We start from the raw sequence: 16,987 nt of genomic DNA on the forward strand, positions 1-16,987 counted from the left end.
TTCTCCAAGGACAGGTGCCCTGGTTTATCCCATCTCACATCTTCTTTTCAGTCTCATGAGGTATCACAATCAAATAAAAAAAACGTACCTTTTTGTCTTGTATTTCAGAATCGGTTTTATATGCCTGTGGGGGAGGGAGGGAAGAAAAAGAGTTATTGAAAAGGTCTAAAATCAAACATGTTTTAATGAAAATGCTTTCTTCTTTGGGAGTGAATCTGAAATTTGGTGTACCAATATATAATCAAGGCCAACTTACATTGAAAATAATACTGGGCTTTGTCTGAGCTCACTGACAATGAAAATATGGCTGTATTATTTTTGGATGTATTAGCTGAAGGCTTTTGGGCATTACTTTACAATATGGACTTTAATTTTTATTGATAAAATCAGAAGTGTTTATCTCATGGAGTTATTACAGAGAATAGTTGAAGTAATATATTTAGAATTGTTCTTCAAACACAACCAAACTTTGCTGAATCTGCTTGAAAATGCTTTTCTCTCATTCTGAATGACCAGATTCTTGTCTTTCTTCAGCTCTGTATTATTTTATTTTATTGTGTAGAATGCCACTTTCTTTTTTTAATAATATATCATTAGTTTTTGATGAAGTGTTTGATGATTCATTAGTTGCGTACAACACCCAATGCTCATCACATCACGTGCCCTCCTTAATACCCATCACCTGACTAACCCATTCCCCTGTGCTCACTCCCTTCTGTAACCCTCAATTTGTTCCCCAGAGTCGAGAGTCTCTCGTGTTTTGTCTCCCTCTCTGATTTCTTCCTGTTCAGTTCTTTTCTTTAGATCTGTTTTAAATGTAATCTCTTCAGAGGACAGGTGTCTTCCTAGAAGCAAGAAGTGAGAAAAATTTATCCAAGATTAGAAATTCCAGCCACCCTACCTACCTACCACTCAGGCTTTGTGTGAAGGAAAGAGAAGTATGGGAGGAAGGGAAGTCAGAGCACCACTTCCTGGCAGCTCTGCTGGGGAAACAAAAAAGACCCAATGAAAGAGATGGTTGTACAGGATAGCTAGAACAATAGAAATTCTAACAAATATGACTTGGCCCCAAATGTAGCAGAGAAGAAACAGAGAAAACTCTAAGACTCAAAGGGACCACAAAACTCAGACAATGGTGATCCTAAGGCCACCTAGACCAAGGCTGAAGACCACAGTAGAGATCCCACAATGACCCACGATCACTGGCATAACTCTAGAGACATAAAACCCTCAGGAGAACTGAAATCATTTCCCTCCAACAGAGTGGTGACTTAGAAAAAAATATTAAGTGATAGATACACAATGAAGTTATATTTCTTAGGCATCTCTAGATTGAGCAATAATGCCTTCTAAAACTATTCTATAGTCTTTCTTTCCTATTGGTTTCATGAGAACTGGGACAAGAGTTAGCCTGACACATTTCTCATAAACCAATCTTTAATAAAAACTTTTAGATGAATGACTACAGCAGATATTGACATATCCCTTAGTAAGCATTCATATGTGAATTCACACTATACTTTCCACATTCAAAAAGAACTTTAGAATTACCTTTTTGTCTTGTATTTCAGAATCGGTTTTATATGCCTGTGGGGGAGGGAGGGAAGAAAAAGAGTTATTGAAAAGGTCTAAAATCAAACATGTTTTAATGAAAATGCTTTCTTCTTTGGGAGTGAATCTGAAATTTGGTGTACCAATATATAATCAAGGCCAACTTACATTGAAAATAATACTGGGCTTTGTCTGAGCTCACTGACAATGAAAATATGGCTGGAAAATACAGCTGGACAGAATTAAGTTCGTTTCCTTCCACAGTGGTAAATGAGGTCAGTGTCTGGAATAAGATACTATGTCCAGTTATGTTTAGTCAACCTGGTGAACTGCTTCCAACCCTATCTCAAAGTATCAGGGGTTTGAAGGGCTTTACTGCCCCTCTTCCAGCAATAAATCTTCTTAACCAATAAAGAGGACATATCCTGGCTTACCATTTGAATATATGGAGCCTTTACATCCAGAAGCAATGTTCAAATAGTGAATATATATTTTAAATAAAAACAACAACAAGGGCTCCTGGGTGGCTCAGTGGGTTAAGCCTCTGCATTCGGCCCAGTCATGATCTCAGGGTCCTGGGATCAAGCCCTGCATCGGGCTCTCTGCTCAGCAGGGAGCCTGCTTCTCCCTCTCTCTCTGCCTCTATGCCTGCTTGTGATCTCTGTCTGTTAAATAAATAAACAAAATCTTAAAAAAAAAAAAAAAGAATTGTTTAAAAACAACAACAAAATATTTTGAAACAGTTGGTTCTATATCCTCATTTGGCAGATGTGGAAACTGAGCCACAGGGAGTGATTCTACCATAAGAGTTAAGGCTACAAAAAAAAAAAAAAAAAGAGTTAAGGTTACAAGACACATCTTCTAAATTGTAATCCAAAATTTTTTCCAGAATATTGCTTTTCACTTCATAACAAAGGAAAAAATATTTAGAAGATTATCTGCATCTTTTATAAGGCTCACAAATATTTCTGTGCTTCTATTGTTTGGTGGGAGATCTTGTGGTTAGGAACAAGCCTGGGCCAAGAGCCACATTGCATGGCTGAATAGAAACCTGAAAAGATCTTTAATTGTACCATTTTTAAGATAAACAATTCATTCAAGTGTGTTTAAAAATCAGAGCAAATGATTCATCTTGATGTGGATCTGGCTATAAAAAGGAACGTATCTCTGGGTGGGATTAGAAAGAAAACCTTTCTTTCTTTTTTTTTAAATACAGTATTCCTGCCCAGATGAAATGAAGGTACTCATAGAGCCTGATTGCCGTGATTTCAGACGATGATCAGTTGACAAGGAAAGAGAATCCTAAAGTTCCTGACCTTTCAGGAAGTGTACTGGATGTGAGGTAAAGTTGGTGAAAAGAAGCTGATATTTAAACCAACACACAGTGATTCTTTAGACTTTGGGGGTATTTAGAGTAATTTTCAATTAGTGATGGCAATGGCCTACAAAGAAGTTTCAGACAGGGAAGTGGGGAAGAGCAGACAACTTTTGAGAAGCACTAAACTGAAAGAAAAACTTGAAGGCTGAGCTGAAGGAGGCTTCAGTGGCATAAATATGACCTACACAATAGAAGAACGCAGTCCCACCAGCCAGAATCAGCCCCCTAATGTGTATTTAAATAAGTTATAATGAACATTAAAAATATAAAACATAAGGGGGCAGCCTGATAAACGTAACCACAATAAAATTAAAAACATAAATGCTTAATCATTAAAAGATACCACAAAGAGAGTGAAAAAGATAAGTCACATACAGAACAAAGATATTTTTTAACACATGTAATGGACAAAGAGTTCATGTTCAGAATATAAAAGGAATTCCTATTTATTAAAAGGAAAGAAATGAAAGTAAAATAAAAAGAGACAAAAACAGGCATTTCGCAGAAAATAGAAACACAGATGACTCTAAACCTATAGAATATTGTCAATTAATTGTATTCTCAGAGAAATACGAATCAAACCACTAGCCTGATATTCCACACAGAGCAGTTTGATAAAATTATGCAGCTGGATTATATGAAATGTTGAGGAGGATATGGAGAATGGGACTATTATCTCCTGCTAGTGGGACATAAATTAGCACAACTGTTTTTGAGGGGGAGTAAATTTGAACATGTTCATTGCATAATCCATGACAGTTCCTGTCTTCAGTAAACTTGCACCCGTACCCTGGATCAGGCAACAGGCACCAGGTACTCACAACAGTGTCAGCAAAATACTGGGAACAACCAAATGCTCAGGCCAGCTAAAGGACTGAATGAACTGAAGGATTCATGAGCTGAAGGAGTAACCACAGGAAGCAAGAATTCATTCACTATCAACAGCGATGAATCTCAAACTCATCATGATGGCAAAGGTACATGAAGGATCAAAACCAACCCAAACTAGATAATTTATTAAATGCAGATACATCACTAGATGGTGAAAGTACAGAGAAAAGCAAGGAAATGACTGAGATAGAATTGAGGATTAGGGTTACCCCCTTGCAGGGATGAAAAGAGATGGGAGAAGATAGACCGATGGCCACAAAACTATTGGTTGGGTGTTGACTACACAGGCATTAGCCATGAGAATGTGTCCTATGGGCTTTATAATGTTTGATATATTTCAATATAAAAATGCCTCCAGGGGCACCTGGGTGGCTCAGGGGGTTAAAGCCTCTGCCTTCAGCTTAGGTCATGATCCCAGGATCCTGGGATCGAGCCCCGCATCGGGCTCTCTGCTCAGCGGGGAGCCTGCTCCCTCCTCTCTCTCTGCCTGCCTCTCTGCCTCCTTGTGATCTCTGTCTGTCAAATAAAAAAATAAAATCTTAAAAAAAAAGTGTCCCCCAAATCAGTAAGCTGGAGAAGAGAAAGAATAACAAAGTAGTAGAGGGAGAAAACAAGATTGAATATATACATTGAACATATATAGAGAGAACATATATTGAAAATATATAGAGATTATAGATTATATTATATATACAGAGTATGGACTATATTATATATAATATATAGATATAGATATCTAGATATCTAGATATATATTGACTAGAGACATCAATCGATCGACTGATCAATCAGTCTCCTACTAGATGACCCCAACACCACTCTACTAACTCAGTTGTGTCTGCCACCTCTCAGGGAAGGTGTTTTTTGTTTGTTTGTTTATTTGTATCTTTTGGTTCAGCCACCTAGTCATCCCATTCAAATCTACCCTATGCATTCTGGGTTGAAAACATTAGTGTTTCATGAGAAACCATGGCAAGTAATCAGACTCTCTACTCTACTGTTTCTAACCAGCTCATCATGAGCAGTTTCACTGTTCAGTATACCACACGCATACAGTTCTAGCTAAAGTGGCCTTTTCTTTTCTTTTTTTTTTTTTAAAGAATTTATTTATTTATTTGACAGACAGAGATCATAAGTAGACAGAGAGGCAGGCAGAGAGGGAGAAAGGAGGAAGCAGGCTCACTGCTGAGGAGAGAGCCCGACGAGGGGCTCAATCCCAGGACCCTGAGATCATGACCTAAACTGAAGACAGAGGCTTTAACCCACTGAGCCACCCAGGCACCCCTAAAGTGGCCTTTTCTAGGGGAGTGGGGGATCATAGTTAATTTCGCCTACCCGGATAATCGGAATCTCAGTCATACTTCTTAGGAAGGTGGGTTTGAATCTAGATCCAGTGCTAATTTGCCATATTGTATTTTTTTTTAAAAGATTTTATTAATTTATTTGACAGAGAGAAAGATCACAAGTAGGCGGAGAGTCAGGCAGAGAGAGAGGAGGAAGCAGGCTCCCGCTGAGCAAAGAGCCCGATGCGGGGCTTGATCCCAGGACACTGAGATCATGACCTGAGCCGAAGGCAGCGGCTTAATCCACTGAGCCACCCAGGCGCCCCTGCCATATTGTATTTGTTTGATTTACTCATATGGACTAGTTTCCTCATTTAAATGGAAATAGTCCTTCCAGACTGTGCTGTTATGAGAACACAAGCAGGACCACAGAGTACATTCTCTGGCACACCTCAACGACAGCCTTGAAAGCTGTCAGATCCGTTCCAACGAGCGTGTATGTATACCGAATATTTCCTGGAGAGCCTTTCTTACTTTAGACTGATTGAACTTCACACTATGGTTGGAGAATTTTATAAAGTGGAGCAGAAGGTTCATCTTATGTGTATTTGTGTGTGTTCCCAAAACAAACTCTAAGTGATGTAGAGGAACAACAACTTCCAATTTCTGAGCCGTAAGAATTAAAACATTCTTATCCACTTCGCGCTTTCTACTGCATTTCTTTCTGCCTCGTTTCTGCATTGCCAGGGATGTTTTTATGTATCAGAGCACGTCTCAGGGATTGAGGAGAATGCACAACTCCTAGTTTGCAACCAAACTTCAGTCTTCATTATCTGTAACTACGCTGGGGTCTTTGTTTAAAATTCGCTGAATTTAAGAAGGTTCTCTCTGTCTTCAATACATTTAGCAACAAGTCTGCTGGCAGTGGCTTATCACCAGGGAATTGTACAGAGTTGTGCCTGCTGTACGGTTCTGCTCTCTCTCTCTCTCCTTGTGCATTACATCTTCATCTCTTAACAATGATCTCTGTGTTCTGCTTTGGAGCCAACATGGCCAAGTTGAGATTTATATCCATTCCTTTTGGCAAGAAGGAAATCTAAGAAATACCCCTGTTTCAGAGATGCCTGAACTCAATTGTTATCCCCTTGAAAAACTGAGGATTTTACTCTTGAGATATTTTATAGTAATGACGGTAGAGGAGAAACAAGTACAATTCAGAATGACCCAAGGACTTCTTTGGTTTTGTTTTCAATTAACGAGAAAAGGTAAAATCTGATTAAACTCTATGAGCTGTTCACCAACATATCACCTGTGTCTAGCATGGTGTTTGGAGTTAGATCTTTTATAAGGAAGACAGCCATTCAGCAATATTCATTTGGACGGATTGATGCGTTCATAAGTTAATAAAACTGATACGTGAACAGCAAATGGAACATTTTGTTTTAAGTCTTGACCGGATCCTGAAAGCCCTGGTTATTATTGAAGGCTTGATTATTGAGAAAATGTATAAATCCCTAGGAATTCTTGTCAAGATAATATTTTTTAAGATGCTTTTTATTTTAGAATAGTCTCTAATTTACAGAAGAGTTGTGAAGATCAGACAGAGTTCACATAAACTCTACACCATTTTCTCGTTGTTAACGCTGACCACAACAATGGTACATTTGCAACAACAAATGAACCCCTGCTGATAGGTTATTATTGACAAAAGTTAACACCTAATTTGGATTTTCTTCATTTTTAGTTAATACGTTCCCAGATCCTATCAAGGGATCTTCTTGCAAAGTGACACAGATCATAGGCATACCTTATTCCGGCAATTCTACAAAGTTTATGGAAGGCTAAAGAGGTAAAAAGTATATTGGTCAATAGTACTAAACAATTACTCTGATTAACAGTAATTCACATCTACACTGCAGATTTACAATTCCCAAAGCTGTTCAAGGGAACGATAATCCACTTTCATTCTCGGTAGCATGGACTTTGGAAAGGGAAGAATCTGACGTTCAATAGCTTGTCCACAGTCCAAAATTCAAACCCAAAACTTCTAACAATACTCGGATGAAAATATGATCCCCAATAAACCCCAAATGTCTCCTGCCTTCATTTGTTCTTTTTTGTTCTCATTGATTTAGCTAGAGGGAAACTGAGGCCCCAGAGCAGGGCTCAGCAGACTTTTCTGTGAAGGGGAAGGCAGGAATTTTTGAGGTTGTGCAGACCACATGGTCTCTGTCATGAGGACTCAGTTCTGCCATTGTAGAGCCAAAGCAGTCACAGAAAATACACTAACAAGTGAGAGTGCTCCAATAAAACATGATTGACAAAAGCAGGGGGTGAGTGAGATTTGCAACACAGACCAGTTTGTCAACTGCAGCCCTAGACACAGGGCAAATCTCTACAACCATCTGGGATGTGTGTGTGTGTGTGTGTGTGTGTGTGTGTGTGTGTGTTTATACATATGTATGTATCATGTTCATAAATGTTCATATATGATATATGCGTATATATATTTGGTGATACATACAACTCAAAATTCATTGATTTGCTTATGCCATTATTCTTTTAAACCCTCTATCCATGTCTTTTTAATCCTTAAGAATGTATCACAAAAATTGTCTCTGTTCTTCGTTAATCTCCTGTTAGCATCATTCTGGATTTCACTGTAACTTATGATTATCTCTGGCCTAATAGGATTGCTTACCTGCCTCCTAAAAAAGAAGGTAAAGGCAGATCAAAGTATTTTGAAGTTAGGCTTAGGTACATAGGAAGTTGAAATAAGACAGACATGGGACCTGGGTCCATTGAAACCGCAAAGGGTTAGCAAGACACATGCTGAAGTTCCCAAAAAATGAATCACAAATTTCAAAGCCTTCTTATACTGATCTGTGCTGTTTTTACCCAAAGAAGCCCTTCATGATTTTTGCTATAATCTATCCCAGAGTGAAAAATCACTTCAAGTGACCCTTTGGAAAAATGTTTCCAACCTTGCCTTTTATTTCATGTTTTTGTGTGCGTGATTTAAAAATATATATACGATTAGAAATCTTGTGTGGTCTTTATCACACACACTATATCAACAAATGATGGGAGAAGCCAAAAATGTGCTATAGGAAATTTTTGAAAGGCTTTCAGGAGATATTTACATAAATTACTTTCCTCTCTTATGTAATCATAATAAAGAAGTTGGATTGAAACTTTAAAATATTTTTCACTATGGAAGTATATTTATATACAGTTTGTGAATAACAGCATGCTTATATGTAAATAATACATATGTTTATGTATTTCTACGTATATGAACATACACATACCTATTCATAAAGCAAAGTCAGGAGTTTAAAAGAAAACCAGGTTGCTGGGATATAAAAGCTAAGGAGATTTTCAAGTGTTCCCTGTTATGTGTGGGGTGCACCTAACACAATGTAGTATTTTCACAATGATTAATGAACAGGAGAAGAATATTCTCTCCTTAAAGTTCCCTTGACTTGCTGAGGGCTGTATTTAAGCTCCTTTGGTATTCTAATACCTGCTCAAATGACCAAGTAGAACCCCATTAGGACTTGGCCTCGTGTATAGGTGTAAAAATTTGGGGGATTAAAACGGGCCTCAATTCTTTGCAGCCCCTTCTAACAAAAAGTCTGTTTCCCATTCCTTGACTTTGATCTGGCCTTGTGATATGCTTTGACCAGTGGACTATAATGGAGGTGATTTCATATGATTTATGAGAAGGGTCTCTGGAGGCCTTGTAGCTTCTGTACTTGTCTCCTTAGAACACTGAGACCATGTGGAGAGAAAGGCCTGTCAACAGTCCTCATTCATCACCAGACATGGAAGTGAAGCTTGTGGGAGCCTCCAGCCCCAGGTAGACAACCAGATGACTGTGGTCACCTGTATGACCTCAGGTAACCCTAGCAAGGGAACCACCCAGCAAACCTAACAACTCAGTCACTTATTTATTATGAGGCATAATAAATAATTTTTGTTTTAAGCCATACATGTTAAAAAAGAAAACAAAATATAATTATTTCAGAAAAACCCTAAACATGTTTAGTTTCTGAATTAGGAATATATGAATGCATGAATTTGTGTTTCTGTATTTGTTTGTGTTCATAGGTATAGGTGTTGTGAGGCTACAATGCAAATAATAGTGGGTCATAACTACTATTTATCAGATACCTGATGTGTGCGAGACAGTGTGTGACGTACTTTAATGCAAGCAACATATTCTGTAGTTATTCTGATTATGTTATGTATAAGCATTAGCCAGAGAAGAGGTAAATACCATCTTTCACTTTGGCACATGAGCAATTTAATTTTCTGTGTTGGCCAGAGAAGGTAACATCACGGAAACACACAAAAGAAAATATTTGCCTTCATAAAATTTTAAAAACTATGGCCAAATGGGTAATAGGCAAAATTAAATGATAAATTAAGAGGGAATATTTGCAACTTATATCTCAAAAATCTAATGGCCATAAGCTTTTAGAAATTTTTCTAAAGCAAATGTGAAATTCAAACACCCAATAAAGTAGAAACAGATACTATTACTGAACTTACAACACACTGACATCTAAGGAAAAAAGTGCATTCCAAAAAAATATTGAAGCAATAATTGACAATGATATGTTTACTGACCAGAGCTATCTTGTTAATTTATCCATTTATTCAAATGACATTGTGTAATGCTAAATATCAGGAACTTTGAAAGGGAGAAAAGCATAACCTTTCCCTCAGTTAGTGCAGAGCCAAATGGGAGAGATAGAAATCAAAAGAACAATATAATATAGTGGGTTAGTATTAAGTTCTTGAGCTATGTAGAGCATCAAGTGGTTTGACATCTTCTGCAAAGAAACCATAGAGAATCCTTCTCACAGGAGGTGCAGAAAGAAATTTCTTTTAACACAAGTTAGAATTTTCCAGATGAAGGAAGTGCCGGGGTGGGGGGAAAGTTATTGGAGAGAAATTGGTGACCATAGGCAAATGCTGAGAGAAGTAGCATACTGTGTGTAGGGAACTACAAGAAGTGTGATAAGAAGCAGAGCTGAAAATGCTAGAAATAAAACTGAAGAGACATTGTACCCATTCAGTAGTTCCACTCAGTCTGAATTGGACCTGAGGAGGGGCAAGACTGGAGAGAGGAGGAACCAGCAGATCTGTGACATGTTCACCGGATTTTAAATGAAACTTTTTCTCTGGAGGATGAATTTTAGGGGTAAAATTGGGGGCTGAGTGACGATTAGGAAACTGTAGTAGGAGTCCAGAGAGGAAAGGTATAGGATTAAAGACTGCTCCTGGGTTTAGAGCTCATTGTTTCCATATGAATCTATGAGGGCTTTTTTTTTTTTTTTCATTTATTTTATTTCTTTTCAGTGTTCCAAAATTCATTGTTTATGCATTTGGTTTGTTTTTTTTTTGTTTAGAGAGAGGACAGGGGAAGAGGTAGAGGAGAAGAGATTCTCAAGCAGGCTTTACTCCCAGTGTAAACCCAATACAGGGCTCAATCTTACAACCCTGGGATCATGACCTGAGCTGCAATCAAGAGTCGGATGCTTAACACACTGAGCCACCTCATCACCCCGCAATGAGGAATTTTTTATTCCTTACAGTGACATACAGATCTAAGATATAGCCAAGATCCCTGCCTCCTGATAGTTATAGCTTTGAGCATTCTCTTCTCATTGTGTGTAGGAGGGACCTGTGATTTGCTTTTAATCAATAAAATATGGCAGAGGGGATGCATCTGACATCACTTTCATGATTGTATTAAAATATATGAAACTCTACCTTGCTAATCAACTTACACCAGAGATTCTTCTTGCTATCTTGACAATTAAAGGGCCATGTTGGAAGAACCCACATGTCAAGGAATGGTAGGTAGCCCTTAGGACCTGTGGACAGCCTTGAACTGATATTGGGCAAGAAGCTGGTGTCATCAGTCCTTCAACAAGGAAATAAATTCTGCCAAAAACCTACATGAACTTCTCTACATAGGGGTAGGAAGTAGATTCATCAGCCATTCCTTCCAGTGAGAATGCAGTCCAACTGACACCTTGAGTAGAGCCTTTCCGAAAACCCAGTAAGACTCCTGATCCACAGAAACATGGGAATAAAAACTGTGCATTGTTCTAATTTTTTTTAAGGATTTTATTTATTTATTTATTTGACAGACAGAGATCACAAGTAGGCAGAGAGGCAGGCAGAGAGAGGGGGGAAGCAGTCTCCCTGCTGAGCAGACAGCCAGATGTCGGGCTCTATTCCAGGATCCTGGGATCATGACCTGAGCCGAAGGCAGTCTTGAACCCACTGAGCCACCCAGGTGCCCCTGTTCTATTTTTTTTTTTTTTAATTTGTGGTAATTTGTTATGCAACAAGAGATAGCTAATAAAATATTTATTACAAAGTTAAATGTATTTCTCTGTATGGACAGTCAGGCCTCCAGAATACAAAATCATTCTGGAGCTGCTTTTTAAATTTATACCTATCATCTTAGCCATTAATAGTTTGCATAACTTGCCTGTCTTTGAGCCCTCCATAATGGTCTGGTAACTCAGATTCAGTTTATGGAAATTGCCCTTAGCAATATATTTAAGTATTTTTGTTTTCAGTGCCAAAAATGCTGAGTTCTTGAGTGATATTTCTAAAAGTATGGCTCAGCTATCAACCAAAATGCCTTTTCTCTAGTGCACTGATCTCATGCCAAGATGGTAAAGTTCCCCAAATCCCCTGAATGCTTCGGTTGATTTTAATTACACTGAAGTCTAAGTACCATTTCCAACAGCAACAGTGTTGTCAAGCATTATCAGAAAAATCTGAGAATAGAGGGGAAGTGGCTTCCAAAGGCAAACCCCATTGAGTGGACTTCTTTGTCAATTAACACCTTCTCAGGCTGCTTCTTTGTTGTATATCTCAAGGGCATTCTTCCATTCTCCAGCGCTTTCAGTCTCCTCCCCGAGTGGCCTCTCTTTAGCCTTCTGATATTTTGTCTCAGTTGTGAAGCTATTCTAAGCTTCTGAGAAGATTAAGAAATTAACATGCAAGACTATTATAGTTTAATACTCACATTCCTCAGAAATCTACAAAGACAGAAACATGGGAGAAGGAAGAAAAGGGACTCACATCTAGAAGTCATTTCTGAGGGCGCTATCATCGCACTAACTCATGACGGTGATCATAGCCAAATATCTTAGTAACCCTGGTCCAAGTCCCAATAACTGATTCTAGTAGGGAATCTAGTGTCTAATTGTCATAAGAGAATGGAAAATTTTACAGAATGGAGAAGATGCTCTGAGAATGCTGCATTTCTCAGCACAGCCATAAGGACTTGATCCTGGTTTCATGTAAGAATGTAAACCTTGAGGTGGGTTCCATGTGATGATAGGATTTAGAGGGACAGAAGTTTTGGAAGATTATTTTAAGTGAGGTAAGTGCTCATAAGACTACAGATTGTATCACAGTGGAGGTCGATGGATATGGCCAAGGAGTTTAGGGTGAGGATAAGGGTTGATGGCCATAGACAAGGAAGAACTCTGCCTTATTGGGATGTAATACTGTAATTTCAAAGGAGTGGAGATAAAGCGAGAAAATAATTGGCTAGAGGGAACTTTAAACTCCTTAGTGAGAATTATGAACTTGATACCAAGTATCTTCTCTTAAATTTTACCTTTCCTAGGAAGCTCTTCATAGTAGTCCTGTTTAAGAGCCACACCTTCATTGTATCATGACTGCATTTTTCACAAGATAATGTAAATATCAATTTACCTGCTCTTCTCCTCCAGTGTCCTCAAGGATGGAGGCAATGACTTCTTTTGTCCAAAAAATGGGGTTGGAATGGAGCAAGAACACAGGCAGGGAGATAGGAAGAAAAGACAGATGTAAGGTACTAGACTTTTGAGCTAAATGAAACCTCTCATGACATGCTATATACTAGCTTAGCCAGTCAAATCCAGTGTCATCCTCAGCTCCTTCATCTGAAGAAAATAGAGTTAATAATAGCTTTCCAATCATCTTCAAAAGATCCCTGTGAGAGTAAAAAAGATATTGAATATAATAATACTTTGGAAAATGGAAAACTACATGAAAGTGACTTGCTATTTGCACGTTCTTTAGTAAAGAAGGTTCTTTTGTAATCTTCTTAAGTAAAGGTTCTTTTGTAATGCCATTACAATGCAGTGTTTTGCACTACAAATGCAGTGTTTTGAGAAAACTCACATGCTGTGGGGAAAGAAAGATAACTCTAGTTTCATGGATGGTCATGAAAATGCTATTTATATTATAAAATGTTGGAAATCAGCTAAATGATCAACAATAGGGAGTTGCTGAAAAAACTTTCATGTAGTCACAAGTTAGACTATTGTGGAGCCAAAATAACGGGGGCGGGGGGTAGGAGAATCTTTAATTGTATGGGAAATTAGTAATACTATACAAAAAAGTCTTCAAAATATTACTTAGCAATGGCCATGTATCTGTGTGTATATGTGAGCGCCATAGATGTGTATATATGCAAAGACATGCAATCAAATGTAGTATGGGTTTTCTTATTTTCAATTACCTTCTCTGACAGTTTGTAAATTGTAAATAACAGAACACGTCCCCTTCTGTGCCACCAGCCTGTGTTAATCTCATCCCCATATTTTAGCTTTAGAACAGGGTAGAAAAGGAAGCAGTGATCACTTTCAGCTTCTATGTGGCATGAAGGCTTCTTCAGAAGAGGAAGAGGGCGACAGCTCTGTGATCAAGCGATGTTCTCTATCACAAAAATGTGAATGACGGTGTTACGAACACTTTTTAAAAAGAAAATGTATAGTAGCAGATACATCCTGGTGTAGGAGAGGTTGGAACAGAGTAGCACAGTCCCCACTCCACTGGGACTGGGTGACCATATTCTCACATTGATTCTAGAGAAAGAAGGGGAAGGAGCCTTGAAGGGAAGCCACAGGACTCGGGTATCCGCAGCCTCCATCCCCAACTAGCTGTCTGACCTGAGACACACTGCTTCAAGTTGTTTCCTCGTCTGTGTGGAGTAGAAGTCCCCTGTGACTCTGAAATGTTTTGTTTTTGTGAGTATGGCAATGTATTAATCTGGCCACACACAGCCCTATATTCTCTGTTTCAATACGTATTTATTCAGTACTCAGGGAGTGTCTAACCCTTTTCAAAGGACCATCTGAGACAAATAGAACAAAAGAAAGTTATAATGCGCTGCTTTATGTGCTGGGGTTTATTATCTTGTTTCTCCATCACAACAGCCTGGCGAGGTTAAAAACTAGCATTCATCACTTTATCCGTAAAGAAAGGAGGGCCCCATGGGGGTAAAATAATAACAAATAGTTGAGGAGAATTTATACCCAGGTAATTCTGACTCCACAGCACTAACTTTCCCACTAACCACGCTTCTGTTGTTTCTGAACTTGTTTTAAATGAGAACTTTAAACGCAGAAGGGCAGATGTCTATCTTGCATGGGTATCGGAATGGACTGAATAAATATTTATTTAAGGGTGTAAGAAAGAGAGAAAAAAACGCTGTAAGGATTTCTGAACTGTGTAGGCTCCCCTCCTCTCATAAAAATGAAAGAAAGGAAAAGAGAAAAAAAAAAGGGTTGGTAGAGAGGGACAGAAGGAGAAAAGGAAGGAAGGAAGGGAGAAAAGCTGAGCAAATTTTAGGGCTCTAATAATTCAAATGATTCTTCAGCAAAAATGGCTGGATGAATGGAGGTTGAATTAGTCTCATTGTTCAGCATTTTCCACGTAGGTTTGATGTCAGATTCTTCTCCTGTCTTAATGGGGTCTGTGGTGGGAGGCCAAGGGGGCGGCTAGTGATTGTATTTAATTATGTTCAAAGAAGGATACGGAATACTGAGCAGATGTCAGGCTTACAGCTGGGATCTCATAACAAATGCCACTCTGCTATCTCGCCTTCTCCATTGCTGTAGCAAAGCCGGGCCCAGAAAATGCCCAGCAGACGCACTGGCTGGGGCTGAGTGAGAAAAGATAACAAATCTTAAGGAAACATGTTGCTTATTATTCCTCATAATGAGAGCTGCCAGGGTGTACACTGAGCAGGCCTCCGGCTGATACCAGGACACAAAGGATCTTAATGCATCCCACACAAGGATGTCATTTGCAATCTGGAGCAACAAAAGAGATGGAAGGTAGGCCTTGTTTCTTGATACTGTATATCCCAGAGAGGACAAATAACAACCACACAGCTTGCTTTCCCAAGCCCCACAGGCATTCAAAAGAAGCCTGTTGACTGCAATTAGGATACCCCTGCTTTTAAAAGCCAACCCTCTCAGCAGGCAGTGAGACTCTATCATGGGCCATGGAGTCCCGGCATGTTTCAGATTTACCATGGAGGCAGGCTCATGGAAGGAGATGATGAGAAAGGAAACCCTAATGACTTAAAATTCACAGCCCCCTCAAGGGGGTCTTCCCTGATGCCTCCCAGATAGAATAGGCGAGTTTCACACTTTGTAGAACCGGAGAAAAAAATAATAATAATAAATAAAATTTAAAAAATTAAAAAAGAAAAAACAAACAAACAAAACCCCACATGATTTTCTTCGTAATCCTACCAAACTAAGCCAACGTAAGCCTTCTCTAGGAGCTAGCATTCATCTCTCCACCTAAAGAGTTTTTTGCATCAGAATGCTCTGGTGTAGGTTAGGCCAGAAGTTCTGGGGAGTTAATGCCCCAGGATTTATCCTCAACAGCAGAGTGTGGGGATGAATATCTTGGGTTCCTCCAAGTCAGTAGGGTGGCACTATGGTGTGCTCTGCATCTCCTAGTGAATCAGAAGCTGAACTGAGCCCAAGATATCACAGTAAGAAGCTGCTCATTTTGACATCCGCTGTTGGCTTTTCTCCTTTCCCTAACTCCCTACCCATTCTCTCACCTTGATCCCTGAGTTTGCATCCTAAATTTTGCTTGCAGCGAAATGTTTGTCTCAGCCTCTGCTTTTAAGGGAAATCCAATTCAGGGAGGCGGCAGGAGATTTCAGGATCTCCTTCTATGCTTCCATTTGCAAACCTGAGGGTGTACCCCATTGCCTATGGAATCAGTAGAAAAATCTCAGAGTGACATCTGCGATTCTTCTTGGAATGATCCCACGCTAACCTCCAGACTCATGAAAACCCTTCTTTCTCCAAAACACATTAATTCCAGAATACGCTTTATAATTTCATGATTTTAAGCCTTACTATATGGGCTTACTTCAATCTGAAATCCTCACTTAGCAGCTGTATGTTTTTCTCCTTTGTCTTCTTTAAGTGACTTTTTACTCAATAAGGCTTTTTATGTTTTCAAAAGTAGAGTGGAATCTTCCTCCCTAAGTTGGCATAATCTTCTGTATATTCTTATATTAAAAACCATTTACAGCTTTTCCACAAAACTGATCAGCTTCAGAATAGGCACTGCCTTTTAATCTTTGTATTCTCAATTTCTATCATGGTGGCTGATACTTAGTACATTACATTAATCAAAATGTATTGTTTGGCTAAATGAATATAGGAACAAAATATAAATCCTTGATTTCCAAGGATAGATCTTGATGATTTTGCTCCTTTGCTCTCTCCCATTCTAGGTAAGAGGATGATACAGTTTTCCATTCTAGGTTATCTAGGGAGTCAGCAATTTTTTCTCAAGAATAGGTGACATAAAATATTACAACTTACCAGGCTGGATGCTTTGTTCAAATTGCGAAGTGTATCTTCCTTTTTTGGCATACATACCAAAGAAGAGCATACTCCATCCTGGTACCCAGCACAGGGAGGGGTGATGACTAAGACTTGTTCAGTGAGACCTGGTGAAACAGTAGGAGATTTGGAACCACAGGACCTAAATTCAGTCATGGTTTTGCTAGAGGTTTTAATCAACTCATTTGAGATTT

General features: G+C 38.8%; 1 long non-coding RNA gene across 1 annotated transcript in view; it reads left to right on the forward strand.

Annotated features, from left to right (window-relative positions):
* Positions 1-16,987, forward strand: part of LOC309860161 — a 338,031-nt gene that overhangs the window by 299,107 nt on the left and 21,937 nt on the right. The window contains exon 5 of the long non-coding RNA XR_014309200.1: positions 2,768-2,893. This is a non-coding gene — a long non-coding RNA (uncharacterized lncRNA). The remainder of the gene's footprint in view (positions 1-2,767; positions 2,894-16,987) is intronic.

This window comes from Mustela nivalis, assembly GCF_964662115.1.
Source record: "Mustela nivalis genome assembly, chromosome: 2".
Classification (NCBI taxonomy): Eukaryota; Metazoa; Chordata; class Mammalia; order Carnivora; family Mustelidae; genus Mustela; species Mustela nivalis.